Source organism: Diceros bicornis, chromosome 18 (genome assembly GCF_020826845.1).
Source record: "Diceros bicornis minor isolate mBicDic1 chromosome 18, mDicBic1.mat.cur, whole genome shotgun sequence".
Classification (NCBI taxonomy): Eukaryota; Metazoa; Chordata; class Mammalia; order Perissodactyla; family Rhinocerotidae; genus Diceros; species Diceros bicornis.
This window is the reverse complement of record NC_080757.1, coordinates 20,729,899-20,748,821: the sequence shown is the minus strand read 5'-3', so window position 1 is coordinate 20,748,821 and position 18,923 is coordinate 20,729,899. Positions and strand designations below refer to the sequence as shown.

The 18,923-nt window shown below is 51.4% G+C and overlaps 1 long non-coding RNA gene across 1 annotated transcript; it reads right to left on the bottom strand.

Moving 5' to 3' along the window:
* Positions 1-7,154: 7,154 nt before the first annotated feature.
* Positions 7,155-12,263, bottom strand: LOC131417209 (uncharacterized). Its single transcript, XR_009222688.1, has 3 exons — positions 8,586-12,263; positions 8,093-8,186; positions 7,155-7,972 (listed from the first exon to the last, which is right to left on the bottom strand). It is a non-coding gene; the product is annotated as an uncharacterized LOC131417209 (long non-coding RNA).
* Between the last annotated feature and the right edge of the window lie 6,660 nt (positions 12,264-18,923).

The following is an 18,923-nucleotide window of genomic DNA, read 5'->3' as shown; positions in this document are numbered from 1 at the left end:
TCTGGGAATGCCCCGCAGCTCCCACCAGCTGCTGCACCTTCTCTCACTTGTGCCGGTGGCCAGATGGCCTGACGTGGCTGAGGATGTGCCTGGAATGTGGACCCAGCACCCCACCGGGAGGGGAGAGCTGGGGTTGTCGGCTGGGGCCAGAGCTCCGCAATTACAGTGTCCGCCTCCGTGAGGTCATCTAAACACCAAGGAAGCCACCCTTCTGATCGGAGCCCGGGTGCTAGTGACCTCAACACTCCAGGGCCCAGCCTGGCCTGGGAGGCGGAGGGAGAGGCAAGACCTGGGGTGCCCTAAAGCAGCCCCAGCCCTGCTCTGAGAAGGCCTGGCTATCCTTCCCCCACTCTCCCACCCTCAGCCCGGGCCACCACAGACCCCTACAATGGCCAGAGGGACTTTTTAAAAACTGAAAATTATACACCAAAACAGAGACAATAGGTGTAACAAACCCCCACATGCCTATCACTCAGCTGCGACAATCATCAACCCACAGCCCATCCTGCCTCATCTAGACCCCCCCATCCGCATCCCTCCTCCTGTATTATTTTGAAGCAGATCCCAGGCATGACATCATTTCAAACATAAATCTGTTAGTGTGTACTCTAAAAGGACCCTTCCTTACAAACAAACTAAACCATAAGCACGTCATTATCACACCAAAAAATCAATACTAATTCCTAATATTACCAAAGAGCCAGTCAATGTTCAAATTTCCAATTGTCACATAATTGTTTAAATTTTGATCCAGATAAGGTCTACACGTTGCAATTGGTCAGTACGTCTTTTGAGTCTCTTCTGGTCTAGTATTTTGTATTTATTTATTCATTGGAAGAAACTAGTTTGTCTTGCAGTGTCTCCAGCTGGACTTTCTGGTTGCTGCCCTGTGGTATAGCTGATCATGTTCCTCTATCCTCTGTCCGGGAAATTGGTAGTTAGAAGCGGTTAGGGCTTGATCAGATTCAAGTTTGACTTTTTTTTTTTGGCAAGACTATGTCTAGGTGGTGTTAGATCTTCTATCAGGAGGCACATGGTATCTAATTTTCTCTTTCATGTGATGTTAGCCACCACTGAAGCAATTAATTTGTTAGGGACTGCAAAATGGTATTAAATTTCATTCCTTTTGCATTTATTAGCTGGAATCTGTCCACAGAAGAAACTTACTCTTTTCTATTATTTGGTTACGCAGTGATTCTGTTTGAAAGGGACTTTTATTTAAAGTTTAGCCACTCCCTCAGTGAACTCTGGGGTAAGTGGTCCAGAGAGGGCAAGTCCCACAACAAAGGACACACAGCAAATTGGGAGCAGGCCTAGAACTCAACCCAGGTCTGCAGCATCATGCACAGCACAAGTTTGGAGGCAGTGTTAGGGAGTAGAGAGGGTTTGGGTCTGGGAATCAGAGGCCTGGTCTTGAATCTGGGACCTGCCATTTATAAGCAGTGGGACCTTGGACACATCATTCAGCCCTGATGCTCTCTGTAATGTGGGGGATAATTCCACTCATGCAGCCCAAGGTTCACCAACCTTCTGGCCCCTTTGTGAGGAGGAGCGTGGAGAAGGCCAGCCCAACCTCACCGTGTAGGGAACATGCACAAAGCCAGCACTCAGGCCCACAGCCTCTCTCTTTAATTTTCCACAGCTGCTTCAGGACCTGCCAGGGCACCTTGCCTTGCACCCCAAGTGCCCAAAAAGAGGGCTTCTCAGAAAGCTCAGGCCTCTCTCAGCAAGGCAGTGAGCTCAGGACTGGCCACATAATTGTGAGGCCTTTTGTCCAAAAAAGATGACGAATTTTGAGACAGCAAAGCATCAAGCAAGCCCAGGGCCCTTCTGAGCCCAGGCCCCGTGTGACTGCACAGGTGGCAGGCCCGGGAAGCCAGCCCTGGCGAGCTGGGTCCCAGCCGCCATGTGGATACATCTCAGCCAACTCAACAGCACAGGAGTGTGTGAGTCGGGACACATGGGCCGTAACCAACACAAACGCAAATCCAACCAGCTTCAGTTCAAAGGGGGTGTTCACAGTCAACAGTATTTAAGAATTATTGTCACATAACTGCTGTTTCACGGCTTTTAATCTTCTGTGAGTCACCCTGTGGACAAAGCAGTGAAGACCTGATTGTGGAGCAGAAGAGAACGTGAATATCAATAACAGAAACAATGTAAAAAGCACTTAGAGCTGACCAAGGTGGGGTGTGAACCGGCAGAGGAGATGGTAGGGACACTGTCGACTTTTCTTTGAAGACAGATAAATTGATGAGTACCAATTTAGCTTAAAACCAAAATACACTCCTTAGAGGTATTTCATTATCTGTAGATGTAATGTAGGTCCCAGTCTGTAGAAGAATATCAGAAAACTATCCAAATGCCTAAAATAACCTAATTGTACTAAAATTGTCAACTTACACCCCCACTAGAACAGAAGCTCCCTGAAGGCAAAGTATTATTCATTTTTGCATCTCTCCCCAGTACCTGGCATAACAGATACTTTTCTGCCCCCAGTTTTATTGAGATATAATTAACATACCACACTGTATAAGTTTCAGGTGTACAACATACTTGACTTACATATATTGTGAAATGATTACCACAGTAAGTTTAGTTAACACCCATTATCTCAAACAGGCAAAAAAAAAAAGAAAAACAGAAAGAGTTTTTTCCTTGTGAGAACTCTTAGGATCTGCTTACTCTCTTAACAACTTTCAAATAGACCATACAGCAGTGTTAACTATAGTGATCATGTACATTACATCCCTAGTACTTGTTTATCTTATCACTGGAAGTTTGTACCTTTTGACTACCTTTGAGTACCCTCCTCCCTTCCCCCCAACCTCTGGTAACCACATATCTGATCTCTTTTTCTGTGAGTTTGGTTTTTCTTTTTTTTTTTTTTTTTTTTAGATTTCACATATAAGTGAGATCAGATAGTATTTGTCTTTCTCTGTCTGACTTATTTCACTTAGCATAATGCCCTCAAGATCCATCCACGTTGTCGCAAATGGCAGGATTTCTTTTACGGCTGAATAATATTCCATTGCGTATATATCTACACCACATTTTCTTTATCCCTTCATCCAAAGACTGACACTTAGTTTGTTTCCATGTCTTGACTATTGTAAATAATGCTGTTGTGAACATGGGGTGCAGATATGTCTTCCACATAATGTTTTCGTTTCCTTTGGATATATTCCCGGAAGTGGAATTGCTGGATCATGTGGTAGTTCTGTTTTTAATATTTGGAGGAACCTCCACGCTGTTTTCCATAGGGTCTGTACCGGTTTATAATCCCACCAACAACACACAAGGGTTCCCCTTTCTCCACATCTTCGGCATTTGTTATCTCTGTCTTTTTGGTGACAGTTAGTCTAACAGATGTGAGGTGGTATCACATTGCGGTTTTGATCTGCATTTCCCTGATGTTTAGTGATGTTGGGCACCTTTCCATGTACCTGTTGGCCATTCATATATCTTCTTTAGAAAAATGTCTCTTCAGGTCCTTTGCCCATTTTTAATTGGATTATTTGGTTTTTTTGCTATTGAGTTGTATGAGTTCTTTATATATTTGGATATTAACCCCTTATCTGATACATGATTTGCAAATATTTTTTCCCATTCAGTAGGTTGTCTTTTCACTTTGTTGATGGTTTCTTTTGCTGCGCAGAAGCTTTTTAGTTTGATGTAGTCCCACTTGTTTATTTTTGATTTGGTTGCTTGTGCTTTAGGTGTCAAATCCAAAAAAATCATTGCCAAGACTCATGTCGAGGAGCTTTTGTCCTATGTTTTCTTCTAGGGGTTTTATGGTTTATGGTCTTTTTTTTGTGAGGAGATCAGCCCTGAGCTAACATCTGATGCCAATCCTCTTTTTTCTTTGCTGAGGAAGATTGGCCCTGGGCTAACATCCGTGCCCCTCTTCCTCTACTTTATATGGGACGCTGCCACAGTATGGCTTGACAAGCAGTGTGTCAGTGCACGCCAGGGATCTGAACCTGCGAACTCTGGGGCTGCTGAAGCAGAGCGCGTGCACTTAACTGCTTGCGCCACTGAGCCAGCCCCGCTGGTCTTACATTTAAGTCTAACTCATTTCGAGTTAATTTTTGTGAGTGGTGTAAGATAGGGTCTATAACAGATACTTCTAATAAAGATTTTTTTAAACTGGATATGTGAACAGATGAAAGGATGAACGAGGCCCTAGAAAGGTCACTGTGAAAACAAGGGAACAGTTTGCCAAGGCAGACTCCTGGCAGATACCCCAGTGGGTTCAGATGTCAGCCGAGGACAAGCAGAGTGGGCAAAACGTGTCCCCGGGCAGAGGGGCTAGAAGGCAGTGGACCTTCACCAGATGTCTGTTCATCACCTCTGCTGAGGCAGACACCAGGCACCTGGGATACATCAGCAGCAAACATGAATCCCCCACCCTCAGGCGGCTGATATCCAGGGTATGATGTGTGGAGGGCAGCAGTGGCCCCGTGGGGAACCTGGCCTATGCATCCCCAGGGCTGCATCTTCCTGGTAATGTGTTTATAATAATAATATTAATTGCAGTAACAGCAGCAATCGTTTATTATAGAGGACCTACTGTATTGGTCAAGACCATTTCAGTTTTAAGTAATAGAAACTCAACTCGAAATGGCAAATAGAAAGGAAAATTTTGGTTTATGTATTAATTCCTAATTATGTCAAAATACTAGTGGTTAACTAGCTTCTGGCATGGCTGGATCCAGGAGCTCCAAAGACATCATCAGGACTGTGTCCTGCTCCATCTCATGGCTCTGCTTTCTTCTGCCTTTACTCTACTGACTTCATTCTCAAATGGTCAAATAGTAAAAATGGCCTCTGATAGCTCCAAGCTAATGATCTCAGCAAAGAGCAAGCACCTCTTCCCTTATTCCAGAAACTTCCAGGCACTGTTAGAGGGACCAGTCGGACTCAGGTCTCATGCCTAAGACTGAGCCAATACTTGTGGTCAATATTGGGCTGTGCTGATTGGCCTGGGTCTGGTGGCAGGCATGGCAGCAAGGTGGGGTGGGGGACAGCCTCGCTTACTCAGTAGGGACTGAGAACGGAGGAGGAGTGGTTTCCAAGACAGCAGGGCTGTAGTTGGACAGGAAGCCTCAGCAATGCCCCCTACACCTACGTGGTGCCAGGCATAAAGCTAGTGCCAGTTAAGGATCCCGACAGTTTCACGTGATGAGACCATTCTTATCCCCATTGTATGGAGGGAAGCCGGCTCAGAGAGGCTGAGCCCTTGCCAGCATCACATACCAAGCAAGTGGAGGATCAGGGAGTGTGGATTCTTTTGTACTGGACAGATGGGTTAGTGGTGGAGACCACAGCCTCTGAAATACAGCAGAAAGTCAGGACTTCGCTGATTAGATCTAGTGAACAGAGGGGGAGAGAAACAGGAATAATCTCTGATGAATTCGGCACTGTCTCATCCACTCCCTCATCCCGCAGCAATGGCACGGAATGCCTCCACCCTTTTGTCCAACCTTCGCTGAAGCAGTGCAGTGCAGACCCAGGAGCCGGACTGCCCGTGTTCACTAGACAATGGAGGCAAGGGATTAAGTGCTGCTACATTGACTTGGAGGTGGAATTCCAAGGCAGCAAGAGTGAAGGGAAAGAGAGGGAGGTGGGCAAGGATGGGAAGCAGTGCGGGATGATGTATAAGCACACTGCCACTGCTTCACGAGAAACCACACGGAAAAAGAGCTTCAAATCGTCCAAGGGAGGGAAGGAGAAGGAATTTACCTTCCCATCTCGTCTTCCACTGCTCAACGTTCGTCCCCAAGAACTAACTTCCTCCACGCCTCTCGGGTGCGTTCTTCAGCCCTTTCACAGCCATTCGGGAGCCAGACCCCCTTCCCTGGGATGAGGTCTGAAACGGGTCATGCTCGGGAAGGCAGCTGGTCAGCTTCAGTTGTGGAACTTCGGGGAGCCCTTCAGCCATGGTCGTGGCTGAGGAGAGCAGCCAGGAGTCTGGCGGACAGGGGAGCTGGGAGCCTGTAGAGGCACGCAAGCTATATCCGATGCACGCACGTTCCAGCTCTGTGCCTTGATTTCTCCATGCCTCAGTTTCCCTGGCAGTAAAACGGGGATAAAAGTACCTCCCCTAGGGTTGCTGAGAGGATTTGAGATAATGCATGTAAAGCACTTAGTCTCTAGCCCCCAGGAGGTGAACTCCATTGATTTTGCCAGGAGGTACTTGGGGGAAGCTTCACTGAGGGGTGCTGGCCTGGCTAAGCTGTACCGGCCAGGACTCTTTCAGTTGAGCCAGACTGCCACTGAAGGGAAGGATGTATTGGCTCGCCAAACTGGGAGGCCCGGGGGTGCGTCTGGCTTCAGCACAGGTGGACCCGGGGTCGGGGGGGGACTCTTGAGTCCCAAGGGAGATGACCCACGTTGAGCTCACAACACGAGCATCGGGGAAACACTCTCCTTGACCTCCCAGGGCTGACCTGAGCAGAGAAGACCAAGAGGGAGATGTGGCTGAAGTATTTGTGAAATGAGAGGCTGGACTAAAGTGGGGGTTACCAACTTGGCATTCTCTGAACTTCTGCGATGGGGCCATAATTTGTTGGTCCCCAAGAAACAAAAAAAAAAAGCAGGCATCCGTTTCTTCATCTCCCTCTCTTCATACAAGTCTGCTCACAGTGACAGTCAGCTCAGACAGATAGTTCTGGATACATTCTTTACATATTTGAGGAATACATCTGGGGAAGTGGACTCTGGCTTCGTGGATGCAGCCTGTTTAGCAGATATAATCTCTCAAACCATGGAGTCCACAGGGGAGAAACAAATGACATTGGTCCAGGGGGGTGAAAACATGAGGACCATGGCGGCAGCTCCTCTCGACAGTCCCTCCCAGCGACCACCTTCTTGGGCCCCAGGATCCAATGAGCTCCCTCCTCAAGCAGCCCCAGAGGCCCCTAAGGAACACCCAAACGCTGTGCTGCATTCCTCCAGCTACGCAGCTGCCCCTTGCTGTGTTCCCTGCGCAAACCGCAGGATCCAGCAGCCATGTGACCTTGGACAAGGCATTCTACCTCTCTGAACCTCAGTTTCCTCAACTGTAAAATGGGACTGAGGTCTAGGCGCAAAAACCGCAACATGCCCCCACAGAGACTTGTACATAATGTTCAAAACAGCTTTATCTGTAATAGCCAAAATCTGGAAATAGCCCAAATGTCCATCATCTAATAAATGGATAAACTGTGGCACATCCATATAATGGAACACCACTCAGCAATAAAAAGGAATGAACTACTAATGCACATAACATGGATGAATCTCAAAAACATGCTGAATAAAAGAAGACAGACACAAAAGAGTGCACACTATGTGATAATAATTATATGAAATTCTAGAAAAGGCAAAATGACTCTCTAGACCAAAGGCTCTGAGGTTGGGGGAATTGACCATAAGGGGCAATGAGAGAACTTGAAACATTCTACATCTCAACTGTGGTGTTAGCTACAAGGGTGTATACATTTGACATAATTTATTAGTTGGACACTTTAAAATGGATTTTATTGCATGTAAAGTATACCTCAAACTTGATTTTTTAAGATGAAACCAAAGAAAAACATTGCCTTTATTAAGACCCTTTGTATGGCAGAAACCCAACTCAGGATAGTTTTAGAAAAAAAGAAATGCATTGGCTCACATAATCAGGTTAGTCCAGGGATGCAGCTAGCTTCAGGCATGGCTGGATCCAGGGGCTTACTGATGTCTGGACAGCATATTCTCTCCATCTTTTAGCTCTCTTTCCTCTTCGTTGGCTTCGTCCTCAAGTGGAAAACTGGATGGTCACCAGCAGTTCCAAGCTTATATCCTTTCAATCTAGCAACTCCCAGGAAAAGCGAATGCCTCTTTCCCCATAGTTGCTGCAAAAGTCCCAAAGGGGAATGTCAGTGTCCAGCCTGGGCCACATGCCTGCTTCTAAAACCAGGGCCGGCGGGGGGAAGGAGGTGGTCCCCTGAAGGAAAAGAGAGGCATTATCAGAAGAAAGGGCCACAGAAGCTGGGCAGGGGAAGCCACCAGATGGCCATCACCTCTCTCCACACACCCAGGGAGTGATGTTATCACCCGTTCCTACCTCCAGACACCTCCACAGTGGCCAGGCCATCAGGGACGGGCCCCACACTCATTCAAGGTCCAAGGTTGCTTTTCTGCAATGTCACAGACTCTGCCTGTTAGATACAAGAGTCAAAACAGAAAGCAAGTGCTAATCTCTTCCCCACCAGCCAAGCCAACCAGAAAGCCCTGCCTGTGCTGAGCCGTCTGCACCCCAAGGAGGCCGGCAGGGGAGGGAGGGGCTGTGCAGCAGCTCCTCTGGCCCAGGCCCAGAGGGAACGCCTTGGAGCTGACAGCGTCCAGACTTGCAGGACGAACCTCGAGGAGGGAAGGAAGCCTCTGTGGGCTCTGGGCCTCAGCAGGCCAGACCAGAGAGGAATGCAGCTTCTCAGTCCATAACCACCCTCCCAACAGGGTCCAGCCAGGGCAGGAGGGCCAGAGAGGAGACTGAAGGAAAGGCTGTCTTTGTAGAGATCAAAGATGGAAGGTACAATTCAACAGGCTGGGACCCAAACCTCGCTTCCTGAGCAGTGCGGTGCCACTAGCATTAACTGAGCATCTTCTCCAAGCAGACACCACCCAGAGTCCTCCGTGTCCTCCTGGAAGGGGAGGCAGAGGGGGCGACAATTTCATATCTATAGTCAGAATAAACCTGGAAAGCAGACACATGCCTACAGCATACTATTATGCCCATGAAACAATGGGGCAACAGGCACAGAGGGGTGGGAGGCTTTACCCAAGGCCCCCAGCTAAGTGACTGCCCTTGATCAGACTCCTGGGCAAAGACTTGTCTCCCCACCACCACCAACTCGAGGAGCTCAAAGCTCTCACCTCAGCCCGATAGCCCTGCCCTGGCTTACCTGGATCAGAAATAACTCAGCTTAACTAGCAGCCTAGAGCAACCTCCCAGCCCAGCTCCCCGAGGAATATGGGCAAGAAAAGCCTGAGCTGAGGCCTACCACCCTGTTTCCCACCAAGGTGCTGGCTGAGTCTGCCTGCCCAACCATCCTGTTTTCTGGCAAACAGGTTACAAGGATGTTGTTGCCAAGAGTGTGCACTCTGCTGCAAAGAGCTGGGTGGGGAGCGGGGCGAGAGCCAGACTAAGGAGGGAGCCAAGGCCCAGAAAAGGAAGGCGTGGCCAAGGCTCAGGCCCTCTCTGCCAAAGGAAGCCCGTGGGCCTGGCCCAGAGCCGCGGGGCTCCGGGAAAGTGGTGTTCTCGTCTCCCAGCTCCCATCGTGTCCAAGGCAGGCTGGCCCTCCAGCTCTGCAGACAGGCCCATAAACAGCTGACTGCTCCCTGGAGCTGACAATGCGCTTGCCCGTCAGTTCCCGGCGCTGGCAGCCTGCCCAGGTTGCCCTCAGGCCAGGCTCCTGTAGTCGAGTTCTGAAGGAAAGAGGGAAGGGCAGGGACAGCCTTCTGGAGACCGAGGCATCCGTAGGAGGGATCCTGACCTCTAGGACTGCCAGCTCTGAGCAGGGCCAGATGAGTAAGCCCCACGCAGGGCTGTGTTCCTTCCTGGACACCTCTGCCACCCACCAACTGTGTGATCTGGGCCACACCTCTTGCATGTTCTGAAAATGGGGCTGGAACCTGCCCTGTCCAGAGCTGGGACCCATGGCAGGCTGAGTGGGGGCAAGCCGGGGGTCCAGGCTGGCCAGGTGTACAACTTAGCATCGGGGAGCCTAAGGGATGATAACCCAGCCTCCCAGAGGGGCAGACACCTCCTTCAAGAGACAGTAGTACCCGCCCACCTCAGGATACTGCGATGACCAAATGCTTCAGTATTAGTAAGCATTACGATACGCTTGTTCTAACTATATGCTAATTATAAATAATAATTGTTACTGAAGGAGCACTGGCCTGGGAGTCAGAAGCTGCTGATCTAAACCCCAGCTCTGCCACATCCTAGCTGTGTGTCCTCTGATAAGTCTCCTGCTCTCCTTAGCCTCGGTCCTCTGTCTATAAAATGAGGATTAAATGATGACTCTGAGCAGAAGAGAAAATAATGGAAGTGCAAGTCTGCCAGCTGCCAATGGTCACATCTGCTCGATCAGGCTCTGCAGGCCTAGCTGGAGGAAATCTCTTCCTTATCTACCTTGCGCGCATGGAGCTGGATAGTTCTCTGGCTGCCTAATAGAATCATCTGAGCAACATAAGAAAACAAAAACAAAGATACCAATCCCTGGGCTCCCCCAACCCCAGCAATTCAGATCCAATTGGTCTTAGGTGGGTTGGGCCCAGGCACTGACATTTTTTTTTAACGCTCTCCAAGTGATTCTTACGTGCCACCAGGGTCGAGAAGCAATGCAGCGGTCCACTTAGAAATCAACCAGGATGGAGCCCACATTGCTAGCATCCTCCAGACAACTTCATTAGTCTTGGTTTAGAGAGAGACCCAGTGCTGCTCCAGCACCCGCCGAGGTCTCTGAGCTTCCTGGATGGAAGCAGCAGCCCACAGCACATCCTACTTGGCAAAAAGAAAATAGAGACTTGCTGGCTCCAGAGGGCACAGGGCCATTGCTCAAATGGGTTTTGAGCCTCGCCCCTTTTAAAAGTCCCAATCCTGCTAACTGGGTGTGGGTGTACACCCATAGGGAAAAAAATGCTGGAAGGATCTATTTCATTAGCAGACATTATCTCCAGGTACGGGCATTTCCATCCTTTTGTATTTCTGAAATGCTCTACAGTGGGAGGCAATTCTTTTATAATTGGGGAGAAAGAGTAATCAGTTTTATTTTTGATGTATTGCCTTTTTTTTAAACGGATGTAGTGTCTTCTGCAAATGTTTTGGGGTAAAGAATGAGGAACACACTCAGGAACAAGGAGGATTGTGGGGACGAAGGGCAGGGCAAAGGGGCTCCAGGGGGGACTGCTGACTTGAAGTTAGCAAATGCTTAGCTGATGAAGGATGATGGAATGTGCTGTGTCGCTCTGTGTCCACTGTAGGTTGTAAGAGTCTCATTTCATGAGAGCCCCACCCGCCTCTCACCAAGAAGGGATAAACATCACCATCACCACGCTCCGTCCCCGTGTTAAACTTTACCTTGGAGCTGTCCCTTCCCCTAGGCAGAATGCTGAGGCTTCTGAGCAAACCCAGCCCCTTAAAAACTGTCTCTGGGACAGCTGGTGTGGAGGCACAGCTGGGACAGCAGGACGGCTGGAGTCTGCAGAGCACGGGGCCGGGCTGGCCAGGGAAGAGGACGGTGGTGGTCAGGGTCCTACAAATGCCAAACACGCCATGGCCGTCTTCTTGAGTGATGAGAGCTTATGAGTCAGCACCTGGGAACCTTAGAAATACCGCAAGGATGAATTCCCCCTGCTGCCCTGGGAGGGCAATGGGACTCCTTGCTGCCTGTTCCCCTACCAGTCTGTCCATCCCCAGACAGGTCACCTGCCCAGCCTCAGCTAAGAGGAAGATTTCGTTGCTGTGGGATTTGGTGATATTCTTGTGGATTGGTGTTCTTGGGTTAAGGGGGCATGTCACAGACTGGTACTTCTGCTTCTTGACAACCCCCCAGAAATCCCAAGTCCACCCAAGATAAGGCCTTGGCTCAGCTAAAACATCTGTGGGGTGGGACCAGAAAAGGTAGGGGCACCTGCTGAGCATGGAGGAGTCCCAGAAGGTGAAATAGGGGTAGAGACAGCAAGCTCCAGGGTCACGGTGGGGGGAAAGACATTGAATCCACTGCAAGTGTATTTGCAAAATGGCCAGCTCACTGGGTCTCAGAGAGTGGACTGCAGCACCTTCTGTTTTAAAACACCGTGCAAGTTTCTGCCCAGCTGCCCCTAAACACTTCCAGCTTCTCAGGAACGCTAGGGCATCCTGGCCAGCCAAACACTGCCGCTCTTGACGTAACTGGCCCTGAAGCTGCCCTGCACCTGCTCTTCCGGACCTTCACCACACACAAACCACGGAGACCCTGTGTTCTCCTGGGCTCTGATCCGCGCAGGAATGTCTCGATGCCCAGCCCTCACCAAAAAAGAAATTGTAAAAATACATGCAAATCAATGCGTTGGCCCAACAAAATTGTTTTAATAAACAGCAAGTCCCCACTGACTCTCATTTCAGGAGGATGAGGGAGGACATCCCAATCGGACCCCGGAAGCCCTTCCCGTCCCAGAGCGGCCAGGTGGGCGAGGGGTAGGTTGGCGGCTGCCGCCCGATGCGCACTGCAAGAACAATAAGGATTTTTAGGGGCATTATGACTGAGTCAGAAAACACAGCTGCCCCTGAAAGTCCCTCATTTTTCTTGCTGTCCTTGGGCACTCCCCAGGTGAGTATGCAGTCGACCGCTGGCTCAGGTGAGCCGAGGTGGAGGTGGTGTCCCCTCACCTGACACTGGCCCACCTACCCACAGCGCACGGGAAGCTCTGTGGTGGGTGAGGTGGCTGCGGGGTCTCCACAGTGGCACAATTCTCTCCAAGGCTCGGCCTGGCCGGTGGCCGGTTTCAGTGCCCCCAAGGCATGCCCAGGAATGACCAGCCTTTGTTCCACCCGGAGGCAGCGAGGTACCTTCTGCCTACAGGGAGCCTTGGACTAGAATGCTGGCGGGCTCCCAAGTGGACGAATGAATGCAGTGAGATCTGGGAGAAGGGGTGTCTGGGCCTTGGCTTCACGTGGGGGGTGTGGACCCATCTTGCAGAGACTGAGCTCCTGAGAGGCCAAGTGATGGACAAGCCTGACGTGACGCAGGAACGGAAGAGAGCAGTTCCAGACCCCTCGGAGGCCAGGCCTGGTTCAGGTGGAGAGGAGAAAATGTCGGGGGGTGGGTGGTGTGTGTGTGTATCTGGAAGACCAACTGGGCCAGGAAACCTGGAGGAGGAGCTGCTCAACTCTTGAAGAAATGCTTAAAGACCCAAGATTCCGAGAGGAGTGGGACCCTGAGCTCTGGTCTGCTCCCCTCCAGCAGCGGCAGCCTCGGTTACCCTTTCTGTAAAATGCACCCGGAAGGAGCTAAGCTCCCACCAGCACACTCCCATTTCAAAGGAAAGGCAAAATGGGAAATGCGAGTATTTCAGCTCTGACATGTAAGCCCAAGGGACTGTTCTTGAAAAGCTTAAGGTCACAGATCTTCTGTCCTTGGGAAGCAAGAGGCTGCAACCTGGAGAACCGGCATGCCTTGAGGGAGCTGCTGCTCCAACCCATCTCCTCCGGCCCTCCCTCTGCTCTACCCCATCCCACCCGCCTTCATCAGAGGTGAGCGTGGGAAAAGGGGGGGAGAGGGCTGGGGAGGAAGGCGGGTCCCCACTCCCCCTATAAAAGCAGCCTATGATGGGCCAAGACGAGTGCAGACTTCTGTATGTCCCGGCCAGTTTTCGGGTTCAAATCAACGAGCTGACAGGCTCTGCTGGGAAGCACAGGCTGGAAGAAACTGGGGGTAGGGTGAGGGGGCTGGGCAGAAAGTGGTCAAGAAGAAAGGCATGGGGCTGGTGACCGATTTTCTTTTCTTATAGGAGGATAAAAAGGGCTTCCGGAATCAGAGCTGCTTTATGCTTTAGGCCCTCGTTTATGGGATGATCCCTTCTGCCTCCAGGCCTGGGTGGCCCCCAGGGCAGCAGAGGCTCACTCCCAGCATCAGGACCCCCGTCAAGAAGGCCCCAACAAGACACTCTCCACAGACCCCAGGGCCTTTCTGACTCCCCCAAACCCCACGGCACGGAATGCCACCCATCTGCGGTAACTCGTCCCCTGAAGCCAGGCCATTCCACCAGGGCCCCGGCTCCGCTAGAATCGGCCCGCCAGCCGCCGGGAGCCTGCCCCACTCAGCCCACACGGCATCCACTCCTCAGGGGGGCCTGGCATCGGTCCTGCTGTGTGTGCAGCAGGCCTCGCAGATCACGGGGGTCCCAGTGGGGTGAAAAGCACATCCCATGGCAGACAGACAGCCCTTGAGCCACTCTGCTTACTCGCTGTGTGACTGTGTCTAAGTTACCTTGGTTCTCCGTGCCTTGGCCCTCACATCTGTAAATAGGAATAACAAGCCCACTTTGCAGGGTGGTGTGAGGATTGAAGCAAAGAAAGTAGACAAAGTGCTCAGCCAGAGGCTCCAAAAAGAAGTGTACTCCCCTCTCCAAGCAGCATCCCTCCGCACCCTCAGACCCCAAGGGCAGGCAGCTCCCTGGGAGTCTCCAGGACTCAAGCCCTCGGGAATTCTTCCCCATCAGAAGAGCACCTGGGACAGGTGTCGGAGCACTAACACTGCACCTTCCCCCACACCAGGGTCCTGCCTTGTTCATACTCAGATGAAGCGTGCCTGGAGTGCCCGCTGCCCGACTACAGCCTCAGCCCTCTCAATGCTATGTTATGGCAACTGTCACCTCGTCCAGAGCTTTCTGCCTTAACCAAGATCACAGCCACATACTCCACCAGCAAAACTCAAGCTGTCCCCACACGCTAAGACGGGAGCCCTCTGAACCATTCCACAACACACACGACTGCGTCATGCTTTGCCTCAGAAGCCCCAGTCCTCAGTCTGCAAAGCCCGTGCGTGAGCTGGTCGCGCTGCCTGGGGTGCCCCGGCCCCGATGCAGTGGAATGGAGGGAGAGGGTGAGACCCAGCTCCTCCCTTACTAGCCACGGAACCTTGGGCAAGCTCCTTAACCCGTCGGTGCTTCAGTCTGCTCCTCGGTGAGAAGAGTGGGGCCGCTGGGAGCATTAAATCAGTTCATTCCCGTCAAAGCTTAGAACCGTGCCTGGCACAGAGCATTTGTCAGGGTTAGCTATTAGTACCGTCCCCTCCTTTGTTCTTCAAGACTCAGCTCACCTCTTCTGGGTGACCTTTCCTGACCCCAGCCCCTCCCTGGGTTGGAGCCCCTTCTTTCTCCCTGCTCCCCCCGACCCCGCACTCATCACACTGCTTTACCTATCGGCCCTCTGGCAGCATGGTCCCAGGACCACCTGTGTCGCAACCACATGCACTTATTAACAATGCTGACGGGGGTCCCAGGAGCCTGCACTGCTAACAGGCTCCTCGAGTGGTTCTCAGGGACCCCCAAGTTTGAGAGCCACTACTCTTGGGCATCTTAGTACCAGAGTACAGGCAGTCCCCGGCCCAGGGGCTCAATAATGAGGTGCGGAGGCTGCCCCGGGCAGTGGCCAGAGGACCCACCATGCTGTGCTAGGTGTGTGACAGTGACCCACCTGGGCTTGGCTCTGACAGCAGAGCTAACCCATCACCAAACACACCAGCCCCCAGTCCAGTTCCATGGGCCTTCCCTGAGCCCTCGCTCCCTGCCTGGCCTGTGCTGAACACACGCTGATGACCAAGGGGCTGCCCGCTTCTGCTGGGGCTGCAAAGCCTCAGGGCTTGCAAGGGAGCCACAGAGCGAGGCGGCTCCACTCTGTGCACACGAACTCCCTAAAATAGCCAGCAATCCACAAAACCATGATGGAAGGAAAGCAAGGCCAACCAGAGATATCAGCCCTTGTTTGGAATTTGCTTTAGAGAGAAATATGCGCCAGTCCCACCCTGACTAGGGCAGGAGGTGATCAGGCAGAGGGCAGCAGTCCCAGAACGTCTTGGGGGAACCCTTCCTACAGAGACGCTGCTGAGCCCCAACAGGGATGCCGGGGCCTGCGGCAGCAGCTGGTTGAGAGGGTCTGCCCAGGGCCTGTAGGGGCCAGGCCTGCTTTGAGTCAGGGGCCAAACTTCCCTGGCAGAGAGAGCTGGGTTGGGCCGGGTAGAGGGATGCTGGCGCTAAGCTTAGAGGAGTGGGCTCTGCAGGGTCCTGCCCTCCATCCAGCCACCCACCCAGTCTGCCCCAGGCCAGCCCACAGTGGAGGGGGGAGCCAGAGGGCTTGGCAGGATTCGAGCCTCCTTGGACTTGCCAGTCCCGTCCACCCTTGCTGGCTGCTGCAGGCCTGGGAGGAACAAAGCTGGGAGACCTGAAACTCACCCATCAGAGCCCCTGGGTTTACGATAACTAATCTCTCTCTGCCAGAAATTCTTTTGCTAAGAACCCCTCGGCTCCTAAACGCTTGCTCTCAACACCCCCACTCCCCCCATGCCCCGCAAACTCTCCAGCCCTGCCTGGCCCCATGCTGATGGCCAGCGGGCCTTGGAGTTGGCTCAGCCCCCAAGACTCATCAGTGGGCAGGGGCCCGAGTGCCCCTTGGCAAGGCTGGACTGGAGCCCGAATGCATTTGTCCACACAGATACACGCTCCCGCTAACAAGGCCAGTCCAGGGAGGGCAGCGCCTTCCTCTCACCCACATTTCCAACCATCCAGAAGCCAAAACCAGGAGCGGGCGCTGGCGTTAGCGCCGCAGCTTTTCTCTTTATAGGAGACTCCACTGAGGGAGGGAGACAGGACAAGCAGACAAGGCACGCAGACAGCAGGGCTAATAGCACGGGGAAGAGGAGTCTACATTTAAGGATGCGTTTATCTTTCTCACAAGGAGTCAGCAAACTATGGGCCCACGGGCCAAACCCAGCCCACTGCCTATTTTTATGAAGTTTTATTAGAACGTAGGCATACTCATTCATGTATGTACTACCTATGGCTGCTTTTACACTACAACAGCAGAGCGGAAAAGTTGCAAGAGACCCCATGGCCCTCAAAGCCTATTATATCTACTATTTGGCCCTTCACGGACAAAGTTTGCTGACCCCTGCTACTGAGCAGTATTCACTCAGCACCTCGGACGTGCCAGGCACGAAGCTGGGCATGGAGGATGCAACAGTGAGCAAAACCTACTGAGCTAGTTCACCGCGTGGAGAGGGAAGGGCGCTGAGGATCATGGGGCCTGCTGTTTGGGGGTGTGGCCCACTGGTCAGCTGGACCCTCACTCAGCCCACAGGCTCCTCCTGTTGCCGAAGGGCAACTGGGCCCTGGAAGGCTGGGATCTGCCCCGGGCTCGGGGAACGGAGCTACCGTCATTTTCATTAAGCTGATGCTCCTACGCCAGGGCTGCAGTTTCTCACCCCAAACCTTCAGGCCATATGTATTGCAGAATTTTTCAGGTTTTACAAAGGTAAGATGGAGCATATACCACATATTATGCAACACCCCAGTAGGGCAGCACCCGTCATCAAACACATTAATATCTCTGCAGTGAGACCCATGAATATTCACACTCCCCGAGATAAATATAGACTATCATAGTCTCAAGTCAGTTTGGGTCAGGTTTTCCCACAAAATTAACTACAAAAACAACTTTTGGTTTTCAGAGTTTTTTGGAGTTTAGAATTTTGGATAAAAGATGGTCGGCCTGCACCAATAACGGTTGCAAAGTGCAAAAGCTGGTCTTGGCTGGACATCCCCACCCCTGCAGACTGTCCCCAGGGCCCCCTGGCACAAAGAAAGCACACACACAAGCCACACAGAAAATGCGAACGGAATGAACTCATGTCACCAGTTTTTTTTGCTCCAAAGAACAGCTACTAACACATTGTTGAAAAACATAGAAAAGTAGTATTTAAACCCCACCTTCATCTGCCTGCTCCACTGTCAGGAGCAGAGAGAAGCCAACGTAAATGAATAATTTTTCCAACTCCATTTACTCGGGACACGGAAAACAAAACTGTTTTCGGGTCATTTTGCTGCCTGAGGGGCAGGCACACCAGCTGTTTTGGGGGAGCAGGTGAGTGGCAGCAGCCAAAACTGAAAACCCATGATTTTCTTCCCTTGTGTACCTCCTCAGAGCCTCCCTGGGGCCAAAGTTCCATTTGGAAATCTAAAATAATTTATCTCATGGCAAATTCCTAACAGCTAATTAGAAAAATGTACTAATTGGATAATCTGGTTTCAGATGTTCTAATTATACTCCTTAGGACAGAAGAAAGCAAAAGAAAAATTTATATCTTTATTATAAATTATATATGTAACTTAATAGCACTTCTTCCCCCAAAGTGTAAAATATCCAGAAAGTCTAAAGTTAAAGAAAAAACCACTCAAACCCTAAGACAGTCATGACACTGAAAGAATATTTTAATAGACATTCTCTATAAACAGATGAACCATCCCCTATAAAATGCATTGAAGGATGATCTCTGGAAAGATATTTCAGCAATCACTCCCATCAGATGCCCTGGAATTAAACGGATTTTACCCCTTTTTAATGCAACACGGTTTGAGCATTCTGAAATGTCATACCCTCTATTTCTTAATAGAGCAAGCACTCCTACAAATGACTCCCAGAATTTCCTCATCGCCTGAGATTTCTAAACCCAAAATTGGGAAAGAGGCTCTGGCCGCCACTGGTGATCTCTACCTAACCCGGCACGGGGCAGATTTCTAGGAGGGACTTTACTCCAAGATTGGGAAACATATTTTAGCCAAAACCGCCTGGGGGTCAAGGGTAAGAGGGGATGGCTGCGTGGGGAGGGGCCTGCCCGGGAGAGTGCCAGAGGCAGGGCAGGGCATCCCTCTCAATGCCGAGGGCCTGCAAGGCTGTGCAGTGAACGTGGGCAGGGGCCAGGCAAACCTCCGAGACCTCCAGGACTATATTTAGTCAGGGCTGACTGCCCCGACAGGGAGGGCCTGGGGGAGGCAGAGCAGTGCCACCTGTGAACACCAGCGCCTGCAGCGCTGCACTCACGGTGAAGACGTGCTAGGACAGCACGACTCCTGGCGGAGAGGACACAGGCACCCTCTTGGGCATTTCCTCCAGCATCTGCAGGACACGTGCCACCCGTCTGACTGACAAATATCACTTGCCCAACATAGAAGGGACTATGCTGGGCACGTATCGTGGGGCAGGCAGGGATGTAGAGAGAGCACCGGGGGCCGGCCCTGACCCTGGCCAAACAAGTTAGTTTCACTTTCTGGTTTTCCTCCTGGGTTGCTTCTCCCTCTGATGGAAGAAAATGTCCTTTAAATGCCAAGAGAGAAAACCCTCACAACTGTTCCTT